We start from the raw sequence: 24,768 nt of genomic DNA, 5'->3' as shown, positions 1-24,768 counted from the left end.
CCTTAACAGGCTTTTAAATGGGAGCTTATTTTCCCGTAAGCGTCAACCCCTGGGATTTGGGCAAATTCGGTTTTAGTGAGAACTGGCCTGTCTGCCCACCTAGGATGTGATGGGAGATGGAAATGGAAGGTACATTGTCTCTATCCAGGAGCATTAGGGAAGGGGGAGGGGAGGTAGGGGGGACAGAAGGAAGCTTAGGGGCATGGAGCCCCCGCTGAGGTCCAGGGAGGGAGTGCATTTTCTGGGAACCTCATCACAGTAGGAGGAAGAGGGTGCCTGTGTGTGTCTCCATCAGTTGGCCTCCCGGGGACAATCTTCCTTCCAATCCCAGGATCCCAGGGAGAGCAGTGAGGGCAGGGCCAGGCTGGGGGAGGCCGGCCGGCCACCTGTTCTGCCCTCCATCCCCCAGCAAGTGCAGGGACCTCCCTCTAAGGCCTCACTCACCCAGCCCAGGTGTGTGCCTGCCCTTGCCCCCGAGTACACCTGGGGCCAGGAGGTAGCCCCGGCTGTCAACAGCCGGATTGATTCTGGGAATGACAGGGGACCAACACACAAAAGGAACTTGTTTATTCAGGCTGAAATGCTTCATGTGTGCAACGTTTGACCTCCACCTCCCCAGGTTGACAGATTGTAGATGTGTTTAGTTTGCAGATAAGCAAAAAGAAGGAACTGGAGTCGATGGCGGTCCACCAGTCACACCTCCCCCTGCCTGCTCTCCATCCCGGGCTCCGCAGAGGAGAGCGCCACCCGTGGGTAGCAACACGGAGTGTGCCCCAGGAAAGAACCTTGACCTCCCGTGCTGGTCCCCTCCACGTCTCCGGCCTGGCCTGGCACTACGAGGACCACTGCAGGACCAAGGGAACTACTTAACAGATGGTAGGTTCAGCTCAGATCACGGCCAAGGGGGGATGAGAGGCACTCAGCATTGCAGCGAGTGCCCCTTATGGGAAGAGGCAGAACCCTGGGCAAGGCTGCTTTTCTCCAGCAGAGGGCAGCTTCTGATGGGGTGGCTGACAGGTGGCCATCAGCCAGTGGCACTCCCAGCACTTGAGAGAAACAAGTCCTTCAGGTCCAAAGGGGGACCTGCTGTCCCATCACGGCATTTATTATAGTCCGTCCCTTCGCCTCGCCAAGCCACATCTAGGAAGAGTTTTGTGTTAGAAGAGGAACCTAGCCAGTTAAGTCACTGGATGGGGGCTGGGGGAGGAATCCATCCAGGCCCATAGGTGGCTCCTGGGGGTGGCAGCCACCTAGGACCAGCCAGGGAGATAGGTCCTCGGTGAAACCTCAGGGTACCAGTGGAGTTTTATGGCACACCTTTCAGGCTATTGGTTTGGTGGGGTTTACGATGAAATGTAAGTTGAAACTTTTATAATGAAAACAGCAGGGGGGGGGGGGGAATTCGGTGGCTCAGTGGGTTAAGCATCTGACTCTTGATCTCAGCTCAAGTCTTGATCTCAGGGTCCTGAGTTCAAGCCCTGAGCTGGGCTCTGCGCTGGGCATGAAGCCTACTTTAAGAAAAAGAAAAGAAAAGAAAAGAAAAGAAAAGAAAAGAAAAGAAAAGAAAAGAAAAGAAAAAGAAAGAAAGAAAAGAAAACAGCAGGGATGTAAAAATTCCACCAGCTCGTTAGAGCAGAATGTCAAACCTTCTGCAAGGGTTTTTGTATTAGTCATTTTTAGAGTCACAAGTGACTAAAACCCAAATGAATTAACTCAGGCCAAGGTGGGGGAATTTACTGGTTCTTGTGAATAGACCAAGGAAGGGAGGGGTGGACTTGCCCCAGGGAAGACTAGATGTTCCTCTCTCCCTTTCTCTCCCCTTCCCCCTATTTGAAGTGCGAGAGAAGCAGTAACTCATTAGAAGGGGATTTGGTCCCCCTCCCATGTGTTTTGACCCTGGGTCTGGTCTTGGAGCACAGTCTGGGCAGGGAGAGGTAAGTAGCAGCAAGGAGAACGGGCTGGGAGTGCTCACTGGCCTCTGTTGCCCCTGGAGAGCCGCTGAGGTCCCACCCCAGCTGCTCGAGGGAGGTCCAGGCCCCTGGGAATCCCGGGGATCTCGGTGACAGCGGTTCAGCCAGGGAGCAACAGATCTGGGTTGTGTGGCTGCTGTCCTGATCCTGCTGGAGGGTCCTTGCCTCTTAGCTCCCTCCCACTCCCTTCCTGCCCCGGCTGCTGCAATGCAGATGAGACCCAGGCCCTGAGAAGGCACCAGCAAAAGCAGAAGCAGGGAGCCGGCCAGGATCAGAATCTGACTTAGGCTTTCCCCGCTGGTTTTCCCCCATCCCGTTGCCTCACTGCTAGATTTCTTCAAAACCTAACAGGATACTCAGCACGTCTGGTCAGAGACAATAATGCCCTTCCTCTGGGCCAAATGGCCTGGCAAGACCCAGGGTGAGTAGAGTGTGTTGGGGAGAAGCTCACCTGCATGCTTTTCGGAGTTTGGAAGCTCCAGTTTCCAAAGGGCCACTTAATTCTGAGCACACAGGAGACAGTGCCAGACAAGGAGGGCACGGATGACACCAGCCACCAGGCGCCCCAAGAGCCAGCTCTGAGTGTTGCCGGCACTCATACCGACACGGCCAGCAAGTCTATGAAATAACCATTTTCTTCCGGTCACCACTGTCTTTTCCCATAGGTGGGATACCTTCAGTGCATGAGACAGCAGTGGGAAGAAGTGAGGAGTTGATTGTAGGTTTATTGAGCATCTATTACATGCGGGCGGGCACCCTCCTGGGAAATAGGCATACATTATCTACTTTAATTGACACATGAGCTCCACAAAGCAGGCAATTTTATGGCCACTTGTTAACCCCGGAAAGAAATGGGCTTAGGAGACGTTAGTAACTTGCCCGACCCTAGAGCTGGTGAGTGGCCGGGATTAAAATCTGGGCTGTCTGACTGAAGCCTGTGAGGGTCCCACTCCCTGCCTCTATGAGGCAGCAGCTCCTCCTGTGTGCCGGGGAAGGTCACTGCACAGTGCTGAGCCGATGTCCTCACAAACAGAGCTGACTGAAGCTGTTCCCTGCAAGGAATAGGTAGGTAGATGTGAAAGTGTCCTGTAAACTGTGAAATGGTGTGCACGCTGCGCCTTGATCTGTCACGATTCTTACCATCTTGGCTGGCCACCACACAGCTTCATCAAGGTTACAAGGGCAGGTCTCCGTTTGCTTGTTTTCTACTTATTTACAAATGCCCTCTGGCTGGAGAGGGTAACAAGTCATGGACCCCTCATCCCACGAATGCAGCGCCTATTGTCATTCGCAGGCAGGCGGTTTTGGAGAGGGGGCGTTGAATGTGAAGCTCAGAAGTTACCTTGCAATTACCGGGGTACAGCTCTGCTTTCCCGATCTTGATACCCCAATACCCAGTGGATACACTGCACAGGGGACCCTTCTGTAAGGCCATTGTTGAATTGACTTAGGGATGGATGTAGGGAGAGAGATGGGGTGACAGATTTGCTGGGGGACAGGATCTGACCCAGATCTCCTGATGTCCTTTATGGGTCAGATTTGACCACGAGAAATACATAAAGTAGAGGCAACCGGTCCCCAAAACCTATGGCCTTTTTTTTTTTTTAACCAACCTGTGGAAGTACCTGAGTTTCTTGCCATAAAGACTTCAGAAATCTCGCCCCCTCTTCTTTTCTGCAAACACCAGGAGCTCAGAGACCTTTCAGGTGCCAGACACTTTTCTACCCAATGGCGCCTGGGAAACACAAGTTGATTTACTTCTCTTTCAAGGAAGGCAGAGCCCAGAAGTGCTTCAAGGTAGATATTTCTGTTTGTTTCCTCCCCAAGAAAAGCACAACTAAAGACGCCTACACATTCCACACCCTCTTTTCAAGGCCCATTAATAAGGGGGCCTGGGGCCAAATCATAAACATGGCAAACTGTAACCACCAAGGCTCGCAGAGCGAGGGCTGCATTAAGGGGGAATTTTAGCGAAATGCCGCACGGTTCCTAAATTCATACCAGATGAGTTCCAGAAGATTAAAGTTATTACAATAAAGCCCCAGGGAATCAATCATGCTCTGCCATATAACCTTCTTGGTTTACCTCTTCATTCACACAAATCACTTTCTCCAGGGCCTTGAGGAGGATGCGGAATCCATGGAGTTAAATGTGGCAAAAAGCAGAGGGACAAAGAGGAGAGGCAATACCACAGCTTTGATAGGTTTGGGGGACCCTGGGGTGTTCCTGAGCTGGATGCGCTCAGGCTGGGCTGGACTTTGGGGTGGGAAGCCCCAACAGCAGGGACAGCTTGGCCTGGAGGGGAGGCTGGGGTCTGGCATGTGGCTTATTTTGTGACCTGTCATAGCGTGGGGGGCATAGTGGAGGTTAGGGGGGAGAAGGCCAGGAAGCAGAGAAGGGGAGATGTGTACTCCAGTAACTTCCCAGCCTCCCTGAGGCCTGTCCCTGAGGGTGGTCATTGTCCAAACCTTGATAAGAAACAGGCTGAAAGCTGCAAAGAGACTTGGCAACCCGTGAAACATGGCACAGTTCTTTTTGTCCTTTGAGGCTACTTTGATGTTTTCACCTTTTATACTTTTTTTTTTTCCTCCCAAGTGCCCTGCAGCTGTCTAAGATAAATCTGCATGCTCAGGAGCTGTGAGCCAGCCCCCTGGCTCTTCCTGCTTGGAGGAGGGTTCTGTCTACCCCAGGCCACTGTGGTCCCCAACACCCTCCTGTACCTCCGTTCCTCAGTCCCCGCTGCACCTGAGACGGGGCCTCAGCCCTTACCTCTGCCTTACTGCAGAGTCCCAAAACCATTCCACAGGGGCATCCAAACTCTCAGACCCACGCTAGCCTAGAGACCCTGCCTAGGCACCTAACTCTTGCTCCCAGCCCACCCTCTGCAAGCATGCCAAGCTTGGCCACACTTTGTCGTTTTGTCCCCGAAGGCCCTCGGTCCTGGGCTTCTCTTGAATACTCACTCTTGCTTCATGATGGTGAGCGGGACCTCCCAGTCCCTTCAGATGAGATCCTGCCCTCAGCATCAGAAACAGACTTGGACCCAATGACCAAGCAAGATGCTCACAAAATTGGCTGGGCATTAGCGTGTTGTTCCGTTTCTCATGTACACATTCTTACTTAAATGAATACTTCATTTAGGGCTTATGCGTTAATATTGTGGGGATTTTCTGCAGTTTTCTTTCTCGGGGCTGTCTCCTTTAGGTTTTGATGTCAGAATTATGTTAGCTTTCCAAAAAATAATTGAGAGACTTTTTCCTCCCTCTGTCTAAACTCTGGATCAGTTTAAATTCAGTGCATCCAGAAAAATGTTTGGACCAGGTACTCTACAGGGTGCGGTTCTTTGACAATTGTTCTCGTTTGCTCTTTAGGCTTTTCTTATCTCTTCTGGAGTTCATGTTGATCATTTGTATTTTTCTAGGAAAGAGGATATTTTATCCAGGTTTTTTTTTTTAAATTTTTTTAACGTTTATTTATTTTTGAGACAGAGAGAGACAGAGCATGAACGGGGGAGGGGCAGAGAGAGAGGGAGACACAGAATCGGAAGCAGGCTCCAGGCTCTGAGCCATCAGCCCAGACCCCGACGCGGGGCTCGAACTCGCGGACCGCGAGATCGTGACCTGAGCTGAAGTCGTTTGCTTAACCGACTGAACCACGCAGGCGCCCCTTTATCCAGGTTTTCAAGTCATGAATATGTTTGTATAATTCTGTGTTGCCTGCACTCATACAGACATGGCAGCAAGTCTACGAAATAACCATTTTTTTTTCATTTACCACCATCTTTTCTCATAGGTGGGATACCTTCAGTGCATGAAACAGCAGCGCATTTTTACTCCCAAAGTTGGTTATTTGTGCCTTGTCTTACTGTTTCTTTCCCTTTTTCCTCCCTTGCCTCCTTCTTCCTTTTTCTTTAATTAGTTTTTGTTTTTCTTAACAGGGTTAGTCAATATTCTATTCTATTCTATTCTATTCTATTCTATTCTATTCTATCCTATTCTACTCTACTCTATCCTATTCTATTCTATTCTATTTCTATTCTCCTTCCTCCCAAAGATCCACCTTTTGTACCAGGATCAATTGTATGCTGCTTTTATGTTTTAATTTCTTAAGTTGCTTATGATGCTATGTTTAATATTCTTTTTAGCGACTTTAATTTTTTTGGGATTTTTTAAATAGAATTCTTAATTCACTTGTTTCTATCGTCATATTTATTACTACACATGTTAATGGCTACAGGTTTTTCTACGATACAGTTTTAACTGTATCCCAAATATTTTAACAAGGAGTGCTAGTTTTAGGAAGTTTCTTGATCTACCTTAAGTTCTATTTTGAGCACAGTATTATTTTAGGGAAGGGCTTTTAAAATTACAAAATTGTTCCTTGTTACAGGTAATGACTAAATGTTCATTATAGGTGTTTCTAATTCAACTCTATTGATGTTATGGCAGGTGGCTTTTGCTAGTTTTCATTTTTTATTTGAGATTTTCTTTGTGAAATAATATAAGAAAAATGGGCCATAGAAAAGGCGGTAAACTTTCTGTTTACAAGGTATGGAGACATGGTCATATATAAATTAAGTACATGTGTTTATGTAAATATATGTGTGTTACACATAATCAATTAAATAAATTACATTATTTGGATTCTCTATATTTTACTCATCCTTAGTTTCTTGACATACAGAATTAAGTAAGAGCAACAGTAAAGTCTTCTAATGATTTTGTGTTTTGCCAAATTTATTCTTTTGTTTATTCTGGCTTTTTCTTTTAATTTCTTTTAATTCTTTTTTTTCTTTTAATTTAATTTTAAATTTCAATTTAATTTTAATTTCTATTAATATTAAATATTTAATAAATGTAAGTTTTCGACAGCTCTATTTTTATTGTAAATCAAATGGACAACCAATCATTATAAAATATTTTATATTTTTATGTTGAATACTTATGTTGAGTACAGCATTTTTTTATTGAATACAATTCAATATTTCTATGACATAATCCTCTGAGTGTAACTATGTATGATGCTAACAATCAGATTTCTATTTATGTACATTGAACTGGAATATTTTTGCTCTTCATTTTACTTTCAATCTAAGTTCTTTTATTTTAATTATATATTTTTGTAGAATGCATGTGATTTTGAATTATTTTGTTTTGGCCCTGACTTATAGCTTTTCTTTTCTTTCCTTTTCTTTCCTTTTCCTTTTCCTTTTCTTCTTCTTTTTCTTTTTTTTTTTTTTTGAAGTTTTTATTTATTTGTTTTGAGAGAGAGAGAGATTGAGAGCAAGTAGGGGAGGGGCAGAGAGAGGAAGACAGGATTTGAACTGGGCTCTGTGCTGATAGCTTTTATTTTATGAGTTAGGTCTATACATTTTATTTATTGCTGTAAGACAAAACTTTGGTGGTCAGTTTAAATGTTTCCTGGGTGTTTTTAATTTTTCCTCTATCTTTTGAACAATGGTCTGTGTTCTTCCACCTCAAAACCAACGCCAGGAATTAGGAAGGGATATAGTTAGTTTTTAGTCTTATGGTATAATTTAAAATAATAAAGTAGATATATTATCATGATATAAGATTCAAAACAATGTGAAGTCAAATTAGAAAAATGCCTTGTGGCTCAAGAACTTTCTATGATTTGACTTCAGCATTTTTTTTTCCTCCAGCAAGTCAACTGTGATCTATTGTTATAAATTTAGGTGTCTCCTGACCTCACCCCTCCTGTGAAATCTGTTGACAGAAAATAAAAACCCTCCTTGGTAACAAGTTTGTCTTTAGCCCCTCTCTGCCCACGCAGATTGGCATTAGATAAGAGGAGCCAAAATGGGGTTGACCCTCCAGTCTCAAAGGAGCACCAGCTGTCGGTCCTTGTGGCCTCCAGCACTAGGGACGTTGAGAGTGCTTTTCCCTTGTGCAGACAAGCGCTATCCTGGGGTGGCTTGTTTTGTGATGCCCTCTGTCCCTGAGCTCAGTCCCAACCGTGCTGTATCTGAGGGCTAGTCTGCAGAGACTGTGGAATGAGATGAGACTTGCCTAGTCCTGTGTGGACGATCATTTCCCCTTTTTTTCTAGATCGGGTTCTTTGGTTCATTTGAAAAATATGGTGCCAGAGGCTTGGCAAAATTTCCTTAAAATGCCATCTTTAATTACCTCTGAATCTGTCTTCTTCTCCAAGATGGGACTCTTCGAAGCAAGAGGAGTGTCTTTTTCATGTCTGGGGCTCTAGCACCTGCCCTAGTGCCCGTCAAGGCAGGAAGGGAGCCAGGAGTGTTTGTGGGGTACAAACCTCACCGGGGTGCAGGATGGACTCATAAATGGAAGCCTCTGATCTGTAGCACAGACAACTGACGGTCAGGTTCTGAATCCCCATCACACTTGTTACCTGCCAGTCCGCATGCACTTTCTTTGTTATAAATGCCCCATTTGGACCCTCTGATCCTTTGTTTAACTTTCATCTTTATTGTAGCCAATAGTACTGTTTGGGGAAAAGAACCTGGAGGACATTATGTTAAATGAAATAAGCCAGACACAGAGAGACACAGGCATGATCTCACTTATATGTGGAATCTTTTTAAATAGTTGAATTCGTAGAAGGCAAGAGTAGAATGGTGGTTGCCAGGAACAGGGGAGGTGGGGGCAATGGGAAACTAGGTCAAAGGGTACAGCGTTCAAGTTATGTAGGACGAATGAGTTTTAGAGATGTAATGTACAACATGGTGACAATATCGCAGTCTTGTATACCTGAAATTTACTGAGCGTGGGTCTCAGATGTTCCTAGCACACATATCCAATAAGTGGTAACTGCGAAGAAGTTGGATGTGTTTAATTATTGTGACTATATCATTTCATTATGTATATGTATATTAAAACATCATGTTGTACACCTTAAATACATATCATTTTTATTTAAAACTAATAAAAAATTTAAAAACGCCTCACTATAAAAAGAAAGCCTTTTTTTTTTTTTCCAAAAAAAGGAAAGTTTTTCTTCTTTAAAACGAACATTTAAAAACATTTAGGGTGTGTTTTCTTGTGATCTTGATTTTATTATGAAAAAGTCCAGGAATTCCTTGGGAGAAGTAATTAATGGCCGATGTTCAGAATGGAAAGTTTAACTTTCACTGAAGAAGAACCGTTTTCAAGTTCATATAGACAGTAAATTAGCCTCTGGAGCCATAATGCTGTCCTCAAGAGCCTCAACCATCTGGAGAAGTGGTTTCCATGTGAAAATTTACAGTTGCATGATTGTATTTTAGTGCTTCCAGTTTGGTTTCTCATGAGAACTTTCCTTCTTTTGGTGAAGGTATTGAAATTTCAGTATGGCTTGCATGGTGACCAGAGTTCCAGATTCTCATTATGATAGAGTCAACGTCTTGGCTGCATGTAAACGGCCCATCCTTTTGATGGTATTTAATCTCCTGAAAATGGATATCCATTTTTTTCTAAAATAAATTGATGGTCTCCGTTTGAGAGACGACTTTTAAATTCTGTTTCAATAATCCTGAAAAATGCTGCCAAAGAAAGAACTTTCTTTTTCTTCTCTCTCTTTCTGTGGTCGTGAACCATCAATGAGTTCATGAATTTACAGGATTTAATGTTGCATCAGTAAGAAGATAATTTTGTCCACGTCTATTTTCCTGTTTTATCGTTTTTCATTTATGAGAAGCAAAAGATGGATTAAAAATATAAATGCCACCAACTAACATATAATGTTAAGAATGATTTAATTTATTGTTAATAAACCTCCTACAGCATATAGGCTTTGTTTTGGTCAACAGAGTTTTACCTAGTACGTCAGGCATTTTATAAGCACTTGGCCATGATAGACTTGAAGGACCAGCTACAGAACAGAAAGATCATGGAAATTGTTCAGAGAAAGTATTCTATCAGTAGATGACTTCTGTAGTAACAGAAGTAAGTACTGATTTTTATATAAGCTAAGGGAAAAAGGCGGTTGTGGACACTGATCTTTAAGGGACACACTTGCATTTAACCAAGTGGTTCCCTCCTACTTCTGGTTCCTCCCATGCCTTTTGAGACTGAGTTGAAAGAAACCTTCACCTCGTCTATTTTTCTATTTTATCTCTCCTATTAAAATGTGTGTGTGTGCACTCAGATATCACCTCACGCCAGTCAGAGTGGTCAAAATGAACAAATCAGGAGACTATAGATGCTGGCGAGGATGTGGGGAAACTGGAACCCTCTTGCACTGTTGGTGGGAATGCAAATTGGTGCAGCCGCTCTGGAAAGCAGTGTGGAGGTTCCTCAAAAAATTTAAAATAGACCTACCCCAGGACCCAGCAATAGCACTGCTAGGAATTGACCCAAGGGATACAGGAGTACTGATGCATAGGGGCACTTGTACCCCAATGTTTATAGCAGCACTCTCAACAATAGCCAAATTATGGAAAGAGCCTAAATGTCCATCAACTGATGAATGGATAAAGCAATTGTGGTTTATATACACAATGGAGTACTACATGGCAATGAGAAAGAACGAAATATGGCCCTTTGTAGCAACATGGATGGAACTGGAGAGTGTGATGCTAAGTGAAATAAGCCATACAGAGAAAGACAGATACCATATGGTTTCACTCTTATGTGGATCCTGAGAAACTGAACAGAAACCCATGGGGGAGGGGAAGGAAAAAAAAAAAGAGGTTAGAGTGGAAGAGAGCCAAAGCATAAGAGACTCTTAAAAACTGAGAACAAACTGAGGGATGATGGGAGGTGGGAGGGAGGGGAGGGTGGGTGATGGGTATAGAGGAGGGCACCTTTTGGGATGAGCACTGGGTGATGTATGGAAACCAATTTGACAATAAATTTCATATATTGAAAAATAAATAAATAAATAAATAAATAAATAAATAAAATGTGTGTGTGTGTGTGTGTGTGTGTCTGTGTGTGTGTCTCTGTCTGTGTATCTGTGTGTGTGTGTGCTTTAAAAATATTTTAGTGGTTGCATTAGGGTTTACAATACACATTTTAAAATTTTCCAACTTCACTTTCAAATAATATTGTGCCACTTCACATGTTGGATAAAAATCTTTATTTCCAATTTTTTCTTTCATCTTTTATGCTGCTATTGTCACATATTTTACTTTTACATAAACTATAAATGCACAGTACATTGTTACTATTACTGTTTTAAATAGTCCATTATCTTCAGAGTACTTAAAAATAAGAAAAACTAAATTTTATTTTACCTGAATTAATTTCATTCTCGACGTCTTAATTTCTTTGTGTAGATCCATTTTTCTAACTTGTATCAGATTCCTTCTCCCTAAAGAAATTCCTTTAACATTGCTTATGGAGGAGGTCTGCTATGGTGAATTACCTCAGTTTATCTCAGTTTCTATCTAAGAAAGCCTTTATTTTTTTCTTCATTTGTGAAGGATTATTTTCACTGGCTAAAGAATTTTGTGCTGACAGTTTTTGTTTTTCTTTCTTTCAGTATTTAGAAAATATCCCTCCTTTGTTAATAGTTTCTGATGTGAAGTCTATTGTAATTCTTATCCATGTTCTTCTGTAGGTAATGTGCCTTTTTTCCCTGATTGCCTTAAAGATTTTCTCTTTGGGCTTTCAATGATTTAAATATATGTTGTATATTTTTTGTTTGGGGTGTGTGTGTGTGTGTGTGTGTGTGTGTGTGTGTGTGTATGTATGTTTGCTATTATCTTGCTTGGTGTTCTGTGAGATTCTTGGATCTGTAGTTTAGTATCTGTCATGAATTTGGACAAATTTTGTTCTTAGATGCTATTTCCTCAAATATTTCTTCTACTCGATTGTTTCTCTTTTCTGGAATCCCAACCATGTGCCAGATCCAGCGTGACAGCTGAAGGAGGTAAAGGAGCACTTACTAATGCCAGGCCCCCAGTAGCACTTTGACTCCGCCTGCCTGAGACTGACACTTTCCCCTTTCCCTAACACCGTGCTGATAAACATCAAGTGAAAATAACATTGGACCATCGCTGGGACAGTTACAACACACAGATTCTCTCTGGAGAACAACACAAAGACCTTGCAACAACCAGCTAGATCCCAAGTCAAGCAGAGTGCAGTCGGTGGGAAAAACCCTGGGAAAATTATCCATGTGAGTCTTACAATATTTGATATTGTCCCACAGCTGTTGGATGTACTTTTTTTTTTTTAGAAAGTTTCGTACTTTCTTTTTATAAGTTTTTAGTTATTTTTTAGCTGTAGTTTTTAAAAATTGAAGTATAATTGACCTACAGTGTTATATTAGTACAATATAGTGATTCAACAATTCTATACATTACACTATGCTCACCCCTATTTCACTTTGCATTTCAGTTTAGCTAACTTCTACCAACCCATCTTCAAATTCATTAATTCTTTCTTCATCTGTGTCATACCTATTGATTGCATACCTATTTTGCAGGCATTTTTCGCCTATGTTACTGTGTTTTTCATTTCTATCATTTCTACTCGATTCTTTCTTAGAATTTCTTTTTTTTTTTTTAAGTTTGTTTTATTTTCTTTGAGAGAGAGAGCATGAGCTGGGGAGGGCCAGAAGATCCGAAATGGGCTCTGTGATGACAGCCGTGAGCCCAATGTGGGGCTCGAACTCACGAACCATGAAATCATAACCTGAGCTGAAGTCGGACCTTCAACCTACTGAGTCACCCAGGTGCCCCGCCCCATCTTTCTTAGAATTTCTCTCTTTGCTGAAATTACCCATCTGTTGTTACATGTTGTGTTTTTCCCAGTAGAACCTTTAAAATATTGATCATAGTTACTGTAAATTTCTTGTCTGATGCTTCCAGCTTCCCCGTCATGTCTGACTCTGGTTCTAATGCTTGCTTTGTCTCCTGCAGTGTGTTTTTCTTACATTTTCATACGCCTCCTATTTTTGTTATTGCTTTTGAGGTTGGACATGTTATGCAGGGTGGTAGATATTGAGATATATATTTTGTGCTTGGCCATGAGCATGCCTTTCCTTCTGCTAAGCCTGTAGCATGTGCGTGTGTGTGGGGGCAGTTTGTATTAATATAGTCAAGAGTTGGGTTTCATTGAAGTTTGTTGTTGCTCTGGTTACCTCAGTATACCAGAGACTTCAGATTCCCCTGGTAATGCCTTGTGTTTAGGGTGTGGGCTAATTTTCCCAGGGTTTTCCCCACTGTCCGCACTCTGCTTGACTTGGGATCTAGCTGGTTGTTGCAAGATCTTTGTGTCGTTCTCCAGAGAGAATCCGTCTGCTGTAACTGTCCCAGCGACAGTCCAATATTACTTTCACTTGGTGTTTATCAGCCCGGCGTTAGGGAAAGGGGAAAGGCTCAGTCTCAGGCAGGCGGAGTGAAAGTGCTACTGGGGGCCTGGCATTAGTAAGCGCTCCTTTACCTCCTTCAGCTGTCACGTTGGGTCCGGCACATTTTCCTGCCCTTCTCCAGGGACACAGATGCACTCTTGCTGTTCGCTTCTCCCGGCTGCAGTGGGTTTCCACTAATGCTCCCGGGCAACACTTGTTGGTTGCTCTTGTTCTGAAGATTAGGTCTGTTGTCCCCTTTCCCTCTCCGGTACAATGAGTGTGACTACCCCAATTCTCTTAATCTTCCCTTTGAGTCTCTCATGGGGCTGGTGGAGAAAAAGTCCACAAGAGGCTGCCAACGCCCCTGGATCACCACTCACTTCCCCCGTCCCAGGGTTTCAGCTTGTCATGCTAGACCACGTGTGGCATTTACCAATTCACTAAAAAGTTTTAGTTGAATCTGCTGACCAGCTGACATGACACCTGATAGTGTCTGCCCCAGACAAGCCAGCGCTCCAATCCCGGGTCTCCTTGCAGGCATCTGTCTCTCCCCAGATGTTGGGCTAGTTGGTTGATCTGTAATCGCCACTCTTTAATGGTCTCCGTTCAAGAAATATCATTAATTTGCAATTTATCCGTTCAAAAGATGCCATTAATTTGCCATTTGTCCAGCTTTTTTTCTTGTTGTGAGGATGATATTTTTTCGGCTCTCCCTGTCTCTTGAGCTGGAACTGGAGGACCTTTTCTCAGATCTAAACATGTAGAAAGCAGCACTCCCTCAGATATGTGTGCCAGAACTACTGATTCCCTCTTTTTCCTGGAGAGGAGACCCATGTGAACTGGCGTGTGAGGCCCTCCTCTTGTTTTGAAAAACACATCTGTGCATATTTGTGTTCGCCAGAAACCTCAAGTTGTTCAGCCAGTCTCCTGAGTACTATAGTTTTCCCATTTTTGGAAAAAGCTTTGGAAAGTAAGAGTGAAGATTGAGTTGTGCTCTAACCAGGGCTTATGGATCCTGATGTGAGAGGTGCCTGCTGGAAGAATCGTTATGGATGGAATGCGGTCAAGGCCCAAACTGAGCTTTACCTTTGGGACTGTCAGGGTAAGCCCTAGAGGGACTTGTAAGTGCCCTGGGGCAAGGGCTCAAAGCTCCCTGAAGAAGGTCTTGTCGGAGCGGCTTGAGGGAGGAAGTAAAAGCTTCCTCTTTTAAGACGTGTTGTAAACTCCCTCAGCCAAGTTGTTTGTAGGGAATGGTAGAACAAATATTATTTAAGGAACAGTGTGGGGATATTAGGATGCTGTCCAGCCAAGGAATTTAATCTCACCTGAGGGAAGTGAAAATGTCCAGTTGCTAAAGAGTTAAACAAGGCAGCTCAGGAAGGGATCTGAGACTGTTGGCCACGTACCCTACCCAAGGGTGTGATAGAAAGTACCCTTCCCATTAGATCTAGGGGAATGGGATGGGGGGGGGTGGTCCTAGGAGACCAATTTGGATATCATCTTATACATCCTTGTATTAATTTGCTAAGGCTGCAGTGACAAAGTACAGTCTAGGTGGTTTAGACAACAGGAACTTATTGCCTCGAAGTTCTGGAGGATATAAGTTTGAAATTGAGATGTCATCCTTCACAGGGCTGTGAGGGAAAGTTCTGTTCTAGGTCTCTCTCTGGCTTCAAGATGGCTGTCTTCTCCCTGTGTCCTCATATCACCTTGAATTTGTGTCCAAATTCCCCTTTTTTAAAAACATTTTTTAATGGTTTTTTTTTTTTTTTTTAATTTATTTTTGAGGCAGAGAGAGACAGAGCATGAGCAGGGGAGGGGCAGAGAGAGGGAGACACAGAATCCGAAGCAGGCTCCGGGCTCCGAGCTGTCAGCACAGAGCCTGACGAGGGGCTCGAACTCATGGACTGTGAGATCATGAGCTGAGCTGAAGTCAGACGCTCAACCGACTGAGCCACCCAGGTGCCCCCAAATTCCCCTTTTTATAAGAACCCTGGACACCCTGGATTAGGGCCTATCTTACTCTTCATGTTCCCTTAACTAATTACATCCACAAAGACCCTATTTCCAAATAAGGCAAACATCAGCTCCTCGGTCCCAGGGGAAGGGGCCACATAGAACAGGATGGGCAAAGCATGCTTGTCCTCTTCTTGTCTAAGTGCCAACTTCCCTTTCCTGTGCCCCACCCCGCTTCGGGCCAGGAGATGTTCTCCGGCCCCCTTCCTTGCCCTTCGATGCTGGCGCAGCCTTGCTCTCCAGGGGTGAGCCCATGAGCTGTGGGCCATGAGCACGGGCTGTGACACAGGCCCTTGTGTCCTGTCTCACTGTGTGCTTCTGGGAGCAGCACCAGGCCTCTGGGACCCATCTGTAGGTGACCGGCCAGTTAAGCCAGTGGCCTCATGGATAGATGTGCATCACCGTGTTCAGACTGGGCTGCATACTGTTGGTTTGGTGTGGAAGGAATTTTCCATGGGTTTGGAGAAGGCTGGTTTTGCTTAGGCTGACTTATGGGGCAGGTACATCTGGCTAATTTGCTTTGGGGTTATGGGGCTCTAGGCACTGGTGGCCGGGTAGGCCAGGGGAACACCTCCTCTGTAGATGAAGAGAGAGTCTGGGCAGGTGCACGTGGGACAGGAGAGGAGACCGAGGCCCCTGTCTCTCTGTTCTAGAAAAGCAGAGCTGAGGTGGTTGAGAGAGAGGCCACCAGCTAAGGTGGGGAGGGTCCCTGCCACTCCCTGCCTCCTTGGCTTGTGTTGAAGGGCAACGATAGTGGGGCTTGGTTGGAAGCTTCTGGAAGGCTGGCAGAGAGGAAGCCACAGCCCATACATCTGAAGAACCAGCAAGATTAGGCTTCACCAAGACAGCAGAGTGGGAGCTCCTGTCTGTGTCTCACTGCCCCGTGCAACAGAGTGGAGTAGGCTGCGGGGGGGGGGGGGGGGGGGGGAGGGGCACAGTGGGGGTTGTGGGGACAGCCAGGGGTGTCACAGAGAAGCTCATGCTTCTGTTGAGGAAAAGGACAAATGATTTCAGGTGAAGTGAGCAGCCCGAGGTTGAGTTACTCTGAAGCCTAAATATTTAATGTTTCCTATCTGTATTACGTAGCACCTTCTACCTGGCGGTCAATCGTTCTAACTGCGCAGGAGGCGTCTCTATTCTGTCGGTCGGACGTTCTCAAGGGGATGGAGCGTTGGTGTTCGTGACCACGTTCCATCTTGCGACAGTACATAAAATAGCTCTCACAGGGTGGGGGTTAATGAAAACTGCATTCACTGCCGTGTTCCCCGGAGCGTGCCTGCATCTGGGAGGTGGGTTCGAGGTACACAATACTCCATTTCGGTGCGATCAGTTCCCATGCCTCTTACTCACTGGTACTTTTCTGGAAGCCTCCGTTTTCTCCAGAATGTCTTTTCAGACTTGTTAAACCAACTGTTCCCTGTCAACATGTGTCGTGTGGTCAGCATGTCAGCGTGGCTACCATTTAACGAAAACTACCATTTGGTGGACCCTGTGTGACGTTTAGGTGCATCGTCTTAATTCTCGGAGTAACCCTTTACTATAGGCGCTAGCGTTATCCCCATGCTATAGATGAGGAAACGGAGGCTCAGAGAGGCTAAGCAAGTTACCCGGCATCACACAGCTACTAAGTGATTGGCAGAACTAGGGCTTGTGCCCAGGCTGGATCTGCTCTCCCCACCAGCCCTGATAACCATGGAGCTCTCTCTCGGTACCACACAGGGCTGTTGCTGAGGGCTGGTGGGGGTGCACACCGAGAAACGCCCCTGCCATCTCAACTTCAAGGGAAGAGATTATTAATCACGGACTTGAGAGTGCAGAGCGCTACCGTGTTTCAAAACCAGATGACTGCCGTGCCTGGCCCCCTGCAGAGCTGGGGAGAAGGGATTCGGGGATCCGATTACCTAAGCGCACAGTTAAGTGTTCCATTTGTGCCCGTACACGCGGTGAGGACACACGTGCTGGGATACAGGAGGCTTTGAAGCCCTGTGTTATAGATGCCGCACATCTCCTCTGCCCTTCTGGTCTATGGTCTCCTTGGCCGCGAGAAGCTGCCCGCCACCCACCTCCATCCAGAAAAACACCAGCACCTTCTTAGAATCACACAGCTGGTCACCCAAACCCCCCCATGAGCACCTCTGTCTCTTAGGAGACACAGGTGTGTTTTGTGTGCCTCAGTCATTGGCCATCCCCAAGTGGGAGGCATGTGAACTCCACATTGACTTTCCACGGATTAGTTTATCTGATTGGTTGCACTGGTGAGACCACTGTTGCTGCAGTATAGCTACCTTTTGAAAATGTATTAATATGTCGGGGCGCCTGGGTGGCTCAGTCACTTGAGCGTCCCGCTTGGGCTCAGGTCCTGATGTCGCAGTTTGTGGGTTCAAGCCCCACGTCGGGCTCTGTGCTGACAGCTCAGAGCCTGGAGCCTGCTTCCGATTCTGCGTCTCCCTCTCTCTGTGCCCCTCCCCTGCTCATGCTCTGTCTCTCTCTCTCTCAAAAATAAATAAACATTAAAAAATGTTAAAACAAAAATGTATGAATATGTCTTATGTATATACATGTTGTCTATGTGGTTAGATTTGGCTTGATATGATGAAGATAAAGAAAAATAGATGTGTGCTGTTTGACAAGAAGCTACCACTGGTTTTCCAGTCTTTGGGACAGCTGATCATGTAAGACAGTCAGAAAAGAGAAATACTTCTGCCTGGGCCAACCTGGGTTTAGTTAAAATATCAGGCAGTTTCGGATTTCATAACAGAGCTGGAGCCTAAGCTATCAGTGCCTCACCAGTCACCTGCCCTCAGGCAAGCCCAGTGCAACTAAAGAGCCAGTCCCAGTTGGTAGACTGGCCTCAGGGTCCACACCTCAGGATACCCTGCAGAGCCCAGGCTTGGCTCCCTGACCACAATAACTTCTGTGCTCCAGGCTTGGCGGTGTCTCTTTGCATTTCCTTTGTTTATCTGAGTTTCTCTCAGAACATTCTCCCTTGAGGACACAGGACACAGCTTTTCCCTCTGAAAACATCCCATAACTGCCCACCTTTGACAGTAACCTGGACAGCTCCTTGGGATCTTCTGCTTGAAGACCTGCCCTATAGATCAAGGCACTCATGTTCGAATAAGCCCTTCCCTTCTAGATGCCAATCAGCCAAAACCCCAGGTGCTCTAGGTCCCCTCGGTCATGTTTGTTGAGGATTCCCTGAAGAGCCCATCAGCCAAATGTGCTTGCCCTTCTGCCGGCCTTCTTCGGGACCTTTTGGGAATACGATTCTGCCCCTCTCACTGCTCCTGGCTGGGAGACACACTCACAAAGATATGCATGTTTATAAGTCACTGTCTCAGTGCCTTACAAAGGAAGAGACAATCCAGAAAGCCGTAACCCAGTGAATAAAATCATCAGGCTAGCAAACACACACAGGAGAGTGGAAACAGGCAGCTGAGAGGTTTACACATTTGAGAGATAATAATCGGGTGCTTCCCTGGTGTGTGAGGAGTAAAATGCACTTGGCTTTCAGCGTCCAGCCCCTTAGGGGGTTGCCCTGGTTCTGAAAAGGCTGCCATGTCGGGGGGTGGGGGGGGAGCCCCCAGAGGTGGAGCGACCTTGGGCTCAGGCCAATGCTTCCGTCAAGTCCCTGTGCATGGTTCACGCCCACGGCAAAGCCCATCACGTGTCTCCAAACAGTCTGTTGTAAGTTCACCTTCTCAAGTTCAGTAGCTTTTGTCTGAGTTTTAAAACCTAAGCCATTACCAAGTTTAAATAAAGGGGTTTTTCCCCCCTAATGAGTAATCTTCCAAGGACTCCTGTATCCTCCCCTCTTGAGCCGCAGAGGGGCTGCTGCAGGATTTATGTTAGCAGCCAGCGAAGGCAGCGGGGCCGGCTGAGGACGGGCTCATCTTCCACTCGCCAGTGTGCAAGTCCCATCCAAGGGCACGTTCATGTTTCCTGTCGCTTGTCTTCTCTCTCTGCCCTTCCATGTGGGAGACACTGAGCCTGTTTTCCCTCTGATGCGTGTATTAAGCCAGTTCAGGACAGAGTTTACGTGGAACCTGGAAGTCTTTGTTTTCCTTTAATTCCGAGGTTGCGAATCAGACTCTGGGGATGTGGCGGGGGCGTTACGTATGTCAGAGCCCACAGCTACCCTCCCTCTGAGCTGCTGGGGCCAGCTCTCCAGCCACCGCTCCTTTCTCCTTCATTCATTAGTCCATTCATTCCACAAGCGTGACTGAGAGCTTACTTACCCTGAACCCAGTACTACGCATCTATAAATTAATATGAATTAATGCCTGTCCACGAGAGGCGCTCGCAGCGGAATGGTCAGAAGTCCGCTGGACAGACAACCGCCCCGTGTTGGGATAAAGGTACCCAGGCGGGAAGCACAGGTCTCAGGGAGCATGGGGAGGGGGCTGGGAGCTTGTTTGGAGGCCTCCAGTGTGAGACGCCTGGGTTTTGCCTAAGAAAGAGACTGGGGGCAGGGCACTGGGGGGTGGCAGCTGAACAAAGGCCTGGGGAAGAAGCCGACCTGGGGCCCCACGAGGTGGTGGGAGACAGGGACTTGCTCCCTACTTGGTGAGAGACCTGGAGGATGGTCCGCACTGCCCTGGCTGCGGGCGTCAGGTGGGACTGAGCTGGCTGCCACAGCGCCCACGGCCCATGCCACCACCCTTCCGGAAATACATCTGGTGGAAGGTGGTCTTCTATCTCAGGCTCACCTGACGACCTGCCCCTCGCCACAAGAACACCTTCTTGCTTATCTGCACTTGGCCTGGTCCTCCTGGCTCCTGGATTTTGTCTCATCCTTAGGTGTTTTTTTTTTTTGCTGCTGATTTAGAAATTTCCACCTTTGGTTCTTGCCTCCTGCCATGAGCTGGGGGGGGAGAGGTGGGCTTCCCAAATCTCTACATGTCCTTTTCCCACCCTTGACCAGCCCAGCCGCCCCCTGCATGTGCCCCCAAATGACCAGGATATGGGGGACACTCAACGTGCATATTGCAAGCGACAGAGACAGAGGAAGAATCTTTGCTTTGGGAACTCATTTAGTCTTCAAAATTCTCTTCTCTTGAAAGCCCGCCATCGAAGGCATGATTAAATAAAGTGCGGCTTCTACAGGGCTGGTGAAGAGTTCTCTGTGTTGGTTGTGTTCCCCAGACAATTTTCTTTTCATATTTTGACAATAAAGACCCCTGAGACATCTGACCCTAATGTTTACCCGGGACCCATTATTGTGACCTCACTGCTTATTAAGAAAACAAGGCTGGGCGTCGGCTGCACACAGCGCCTGGGTGTCCGTGTCAGGAATGGAGAATCCGTCAGGCTTTGGTGCTGACGGATCGGCCGAGGAGGAATTCTTCAGCACGCCCACCACTGCCTTGGTGGCCCTCGGCTGCTCCCCTCCATCAGGGTCAGTTAAAAAAAAAAAAAAAAGATTATTACTTTGGCCAAAAGCCCAGCGACAAATATGGCTTTTGTCCAGGAACAGGCCACAGGCCCAAGTCTGTTATTACTTCTTCACCCTAGATGCTGCAACTTGATAAAAGGGACACTGTAGACACAAAAGAACCTGGTTGCAGACCTGAACTCTCCTTTCACAGGGCTCGAAAAGGACACCGCGAGAGAGGTTTATGTGGCCCCCTCCGTCCCCCGAGACAGTGTCCCGGGGGAGGGCCCCCTCCCCCAGACTGAACACGACAGCACACAGAGGGTTTCCCAGGGATGTGAAAAGGGGGATCACTCCACCCAGTAAGGCCACAAAGGGCAGGGCCCCTCATCGGGCATGTGAGGTGGGGGGAGAGGAAGGTGGCCGGAGGCCTTGTGGCTGTGTGCCTGGGTGAGGGCAGTGGTTGGTGAGCCACGGCTTCTTATCAGATGAATGCTCTTGGGCAAGGCATTCAAACTCCTGCAGGAACAGGGCGGGGGCGTTGCCCACCCTGAAGAGGACGCAGGGGTTAAACGTGCCGCCCAGCACAGTTCTGGCACACAGGATGTGCAGATAAATGCCAGCCTCCCTTCCTGGCATTCACCTCTAGCCAGCCCCTTCTTCCTGTGCTCACATCGTCCATCCTCTTGGGTGTCTGATTTGTGTGTCTTTGCTAGACCATGTGGACCTCCTCTGAGAGCCCCCACCCCCAGGCTGGCCCTGCCCCCTGTCCCAGGGACACCCAGCTCCCTCCCAGACTGGGGTGTTGGGAATAGTAGGGGAAGGCAGTCAGAGTGGCCCTGGGGGGCACCCCAATGTCAGAGTTGTCTTGTGGGTGCGGCTGGTCTTGGCAGGAGTGTGATGAGTGGGTGGTTGGGACTCTCCAGAGCCCATGGGGGAGGCCCTCCTGCCTTGGCCTTGAGTGGGCAAAGCACTTGGGCCTACACCTCCTTTCATTTCTATCTTTCTGAGTCAAGACAAGGGGATCCCAGGGAGAGTGATGGCCTTTCTTTAATTTCTGATATTTATAATTTGCACCTTCTCTATTTATTTCTTGGTTAGCTTGGCTAGAGGCTTATCAATCTTCTTGATACTTTCAACGGACCAGACTTTTTTCTTTTTTAGAGAGAGAGAGTGCGTGTGCGAGTTGGGGAGGGCAAGAGAGAGAGGGACAGAAAGAATCTCAGGCAGGCTCTTTTTAGGTGCATGCACATTCAGGACTTTTATGTCTTCTTGGATAACTGGCCCCTGTATAATTATTTAAATTCCCTCTTTATTCCTATAAACTTCCTTGTTTTGAGTTTAGTTTCATCGGAAATCGACTCAGCGACTCCATCTGTCTTCTGGTTAGTATTATCAAGGTGTCTCCTTGCTCCGTTGTTCTTAATTGTGCATTTCCTATGAGTCCCCTTAAAATCTTTTCTTACCATATCATCAATGCTACTTTTTGAAATTTCTTCTTATGACTGCCCCGGAGGTTACGATACACGTCTTTAAATAACCTGAGTCCACATTCCTATAACACCCTACTGGTTTGTGTGCAGTGCGGGGGGCTCATAACAGGATATTCTCAACTCTTCTGTCCTGTCCCTTGAGGCCCAGCCCGTGCCAGGCACTGTGCAAAGTGCACTGCACGTGCAATATTATTTGAATTCTCGCAGCAGCTCTGACACAGCCAATCATGACATCTCTTTGACAGAAGACGAAACTGAGGCTTAGAGAAGTTGAATTCGCTCCCTGGGTCATATAATTGATAGGGACCAAGATTGCCAGAACCCCAGGACATTGAAGGAGTACTCAGCACAGTGCCCGGCACATAGCAAATGCTCAGTAAATAAAACAACCCACCCCTCCGGGGCAGTAAATGTCTCAGTGAGGGGCCTATGACACATGGTTTACAATAGGAAAAATACGGTCTGGTTGGCAAAACAGGGGCTATTTGTTGTCGCTGTCTGTGCGTTTTTAGTTTGCTAAACTCAAATTCACGAATGCGTCTGTCCTGTTTTCTATGCCTCTGATTCCACAGTAACCCCTCATATGAGCTCTGATTTACCGAGGATTCAGTTTTGTCTGGCATGGTGCTCAGTGAGTCCTCGGGTCTTTCCGTTGACTTAGGCTCTATCCTCACGTGATCAAGGAGACTGAGGCTCGGGGAGGTCTTGCCAAGGCCACAGACTTTTGGAAAAGATGAGACCTGCAGCCAGCCTGCCTACCTCCAGAATCTGACGCCGTGCCTCTCCTCGTGCAGCAGGCTTGAAATAATTGCTATCATATCCCTTCCAATCAGGGGAGGAGCAGAGAGTCCCAGCTCCAACCTCCTGCCAGGCCTGGAGCTTTCCAAGCTCCCTGCATCTGGGCCACCTGGGTGGGGGTCCCAGGGCCTCAGCAGCCATCTCATGGATCCAAGTAATAACCCATATTTGGGCCTAGCGCTTCCCGTTCTGAGAGCTAATGACGTCCAGAGGTCTCAAGAATTCCTCTGCCAGAAACATCAGATGGAAGTAGGTGCAGTTGGCTCAAACAGCAGCCGGGGGACAACTTATCACAATTTATTAGACCACCCATGAGGCAGGAATCCCAGCCCTGCATGGAAGATCCATCCAAGGGCTGTACCTGGCACCTTGAACCAGCCTGGGGGGCTGTCCAGCGATGCCTGGGAGACAGCAGGCAGTCTGCACCTCTTGGATGCTGGATGTGTGGGGTGGAGGGGGCCCTCGAGGACCCACAGACAGGACATAGGACAGTCTCAGATGCCAGGCAGGTCTCAGCCCAGTTGCTCACGAGCCCCAGCACACTATCAAGTACCCCTGCCTGCCCTTACGTGGGGGCCCGTGCAGCAGCTGAGGGGCTGTGTGGAACCTTGCCGCCTTCTCCCCATTCCTCCCGCCCCCTCTCATCACTGTCTGCTTTTCTCCCAAGACCACAATCTCAATACCTCAGTGCCTCCTTGACTGAGTACAAAATAACCTTGTAAAATAACTAACTAAATGAATAAGGTATCAGAATATTCCAGAGCATCGCAAGCCACACAGCTAATAAGCAACAGCTTCCCTAGTATCACGACTATTTTAGTCCATTAGGGGAAATATTAGTCACTTCCCAGTACATATTTTAGGGGCATCCGTCCACTGTTTTATGATGATACGAAACATTACATTTTCTTCTCCCCCCAATCCACAAATGCCTTGAGTGCCAAAGCTTTTCAAGTGGCGGCCACAGTGTGAGCCACTTAGTAGATGCAAGGCTGGTCTGATATTCATCAATCAATCAATCCATCAGTGGAGTTAATGGTATTAACAGACTGAATAAGAGAAACATGTAAGCATATCGACTGATGCAGAAATCCATGTGACATGGGTGCCTGGGTGGCTCAATTGGTTAAGTATCCGACTCCTGATTTTGGCTCACGTTATGATCTCACAGTTGTGAGACTGAACCCCATGGTGGGCTCCGTGCTGGGCACAGAGCCTGCTTCAGATTCTCTCTCTCCCTCTCCCTCTGCCCCTCACCCACTCTCACTCTCTCTTTCTCTCTCTCTCTCTCTAGAAAAACAAAGCAAAAAAAATCATATGACAAAATTCAATAGCCATTCATGATTAAAAAAAAATACTCTCAGAAAACTAGGAATAGAATAAACTTAGAGGGTATATATGAAAAATCTACATCTAGGGGCACGTGGGTGGCTCAGTCAGTTAAGCGTTCAACTTTGGGTCAGGTCATGAGCTCACAGTCTGTGAGTTCAAGCCCGGCCTTGGGCTCTGTGCTGACAGCACGGAGCCCGCTTCAGATTCTCTGTCTCCCTCTCTCTCTGTCCCTCCCTCTTCTCATGTGCTCATGCATGCTCTCTCTCTCTCTCTCTCTCAAAAATAAATAAATGAATAAATAAATAAATAAACAAATACACATTAAAAAAGCAAGAAAAACCTATATCTAATACCATACTTATTGCTGAGAACCTGATGTTTTCCCCCAAGATTGGAAACAAGGCAAAATGTCTCAACATTCCTATTCAATTATCATACTAGAAATTCCAGCTAGTGCAGTAAGACAAGGAAAATAAGTACATTGTACACAGGTTTGAAAAGTAGAAATAAAACAAGCTCT

This window comes from Panthera pardus, unplaced genomic scaffold, assembly GCF_024362965.1.
Source record: "Panthera pardus isolate Hobbes unplaced genomic scaffold, ASM2436296v1 HiC_scaffold_22, whole genome shotgun sequence".
NCBI lineage: Eukaryota > Metazoa > Chordata > Mammalia > Carnivora > Felidae > Panthera > Panthera pardus.
This window is presented reverse-complemented; position numbering follows the sequence as displayed.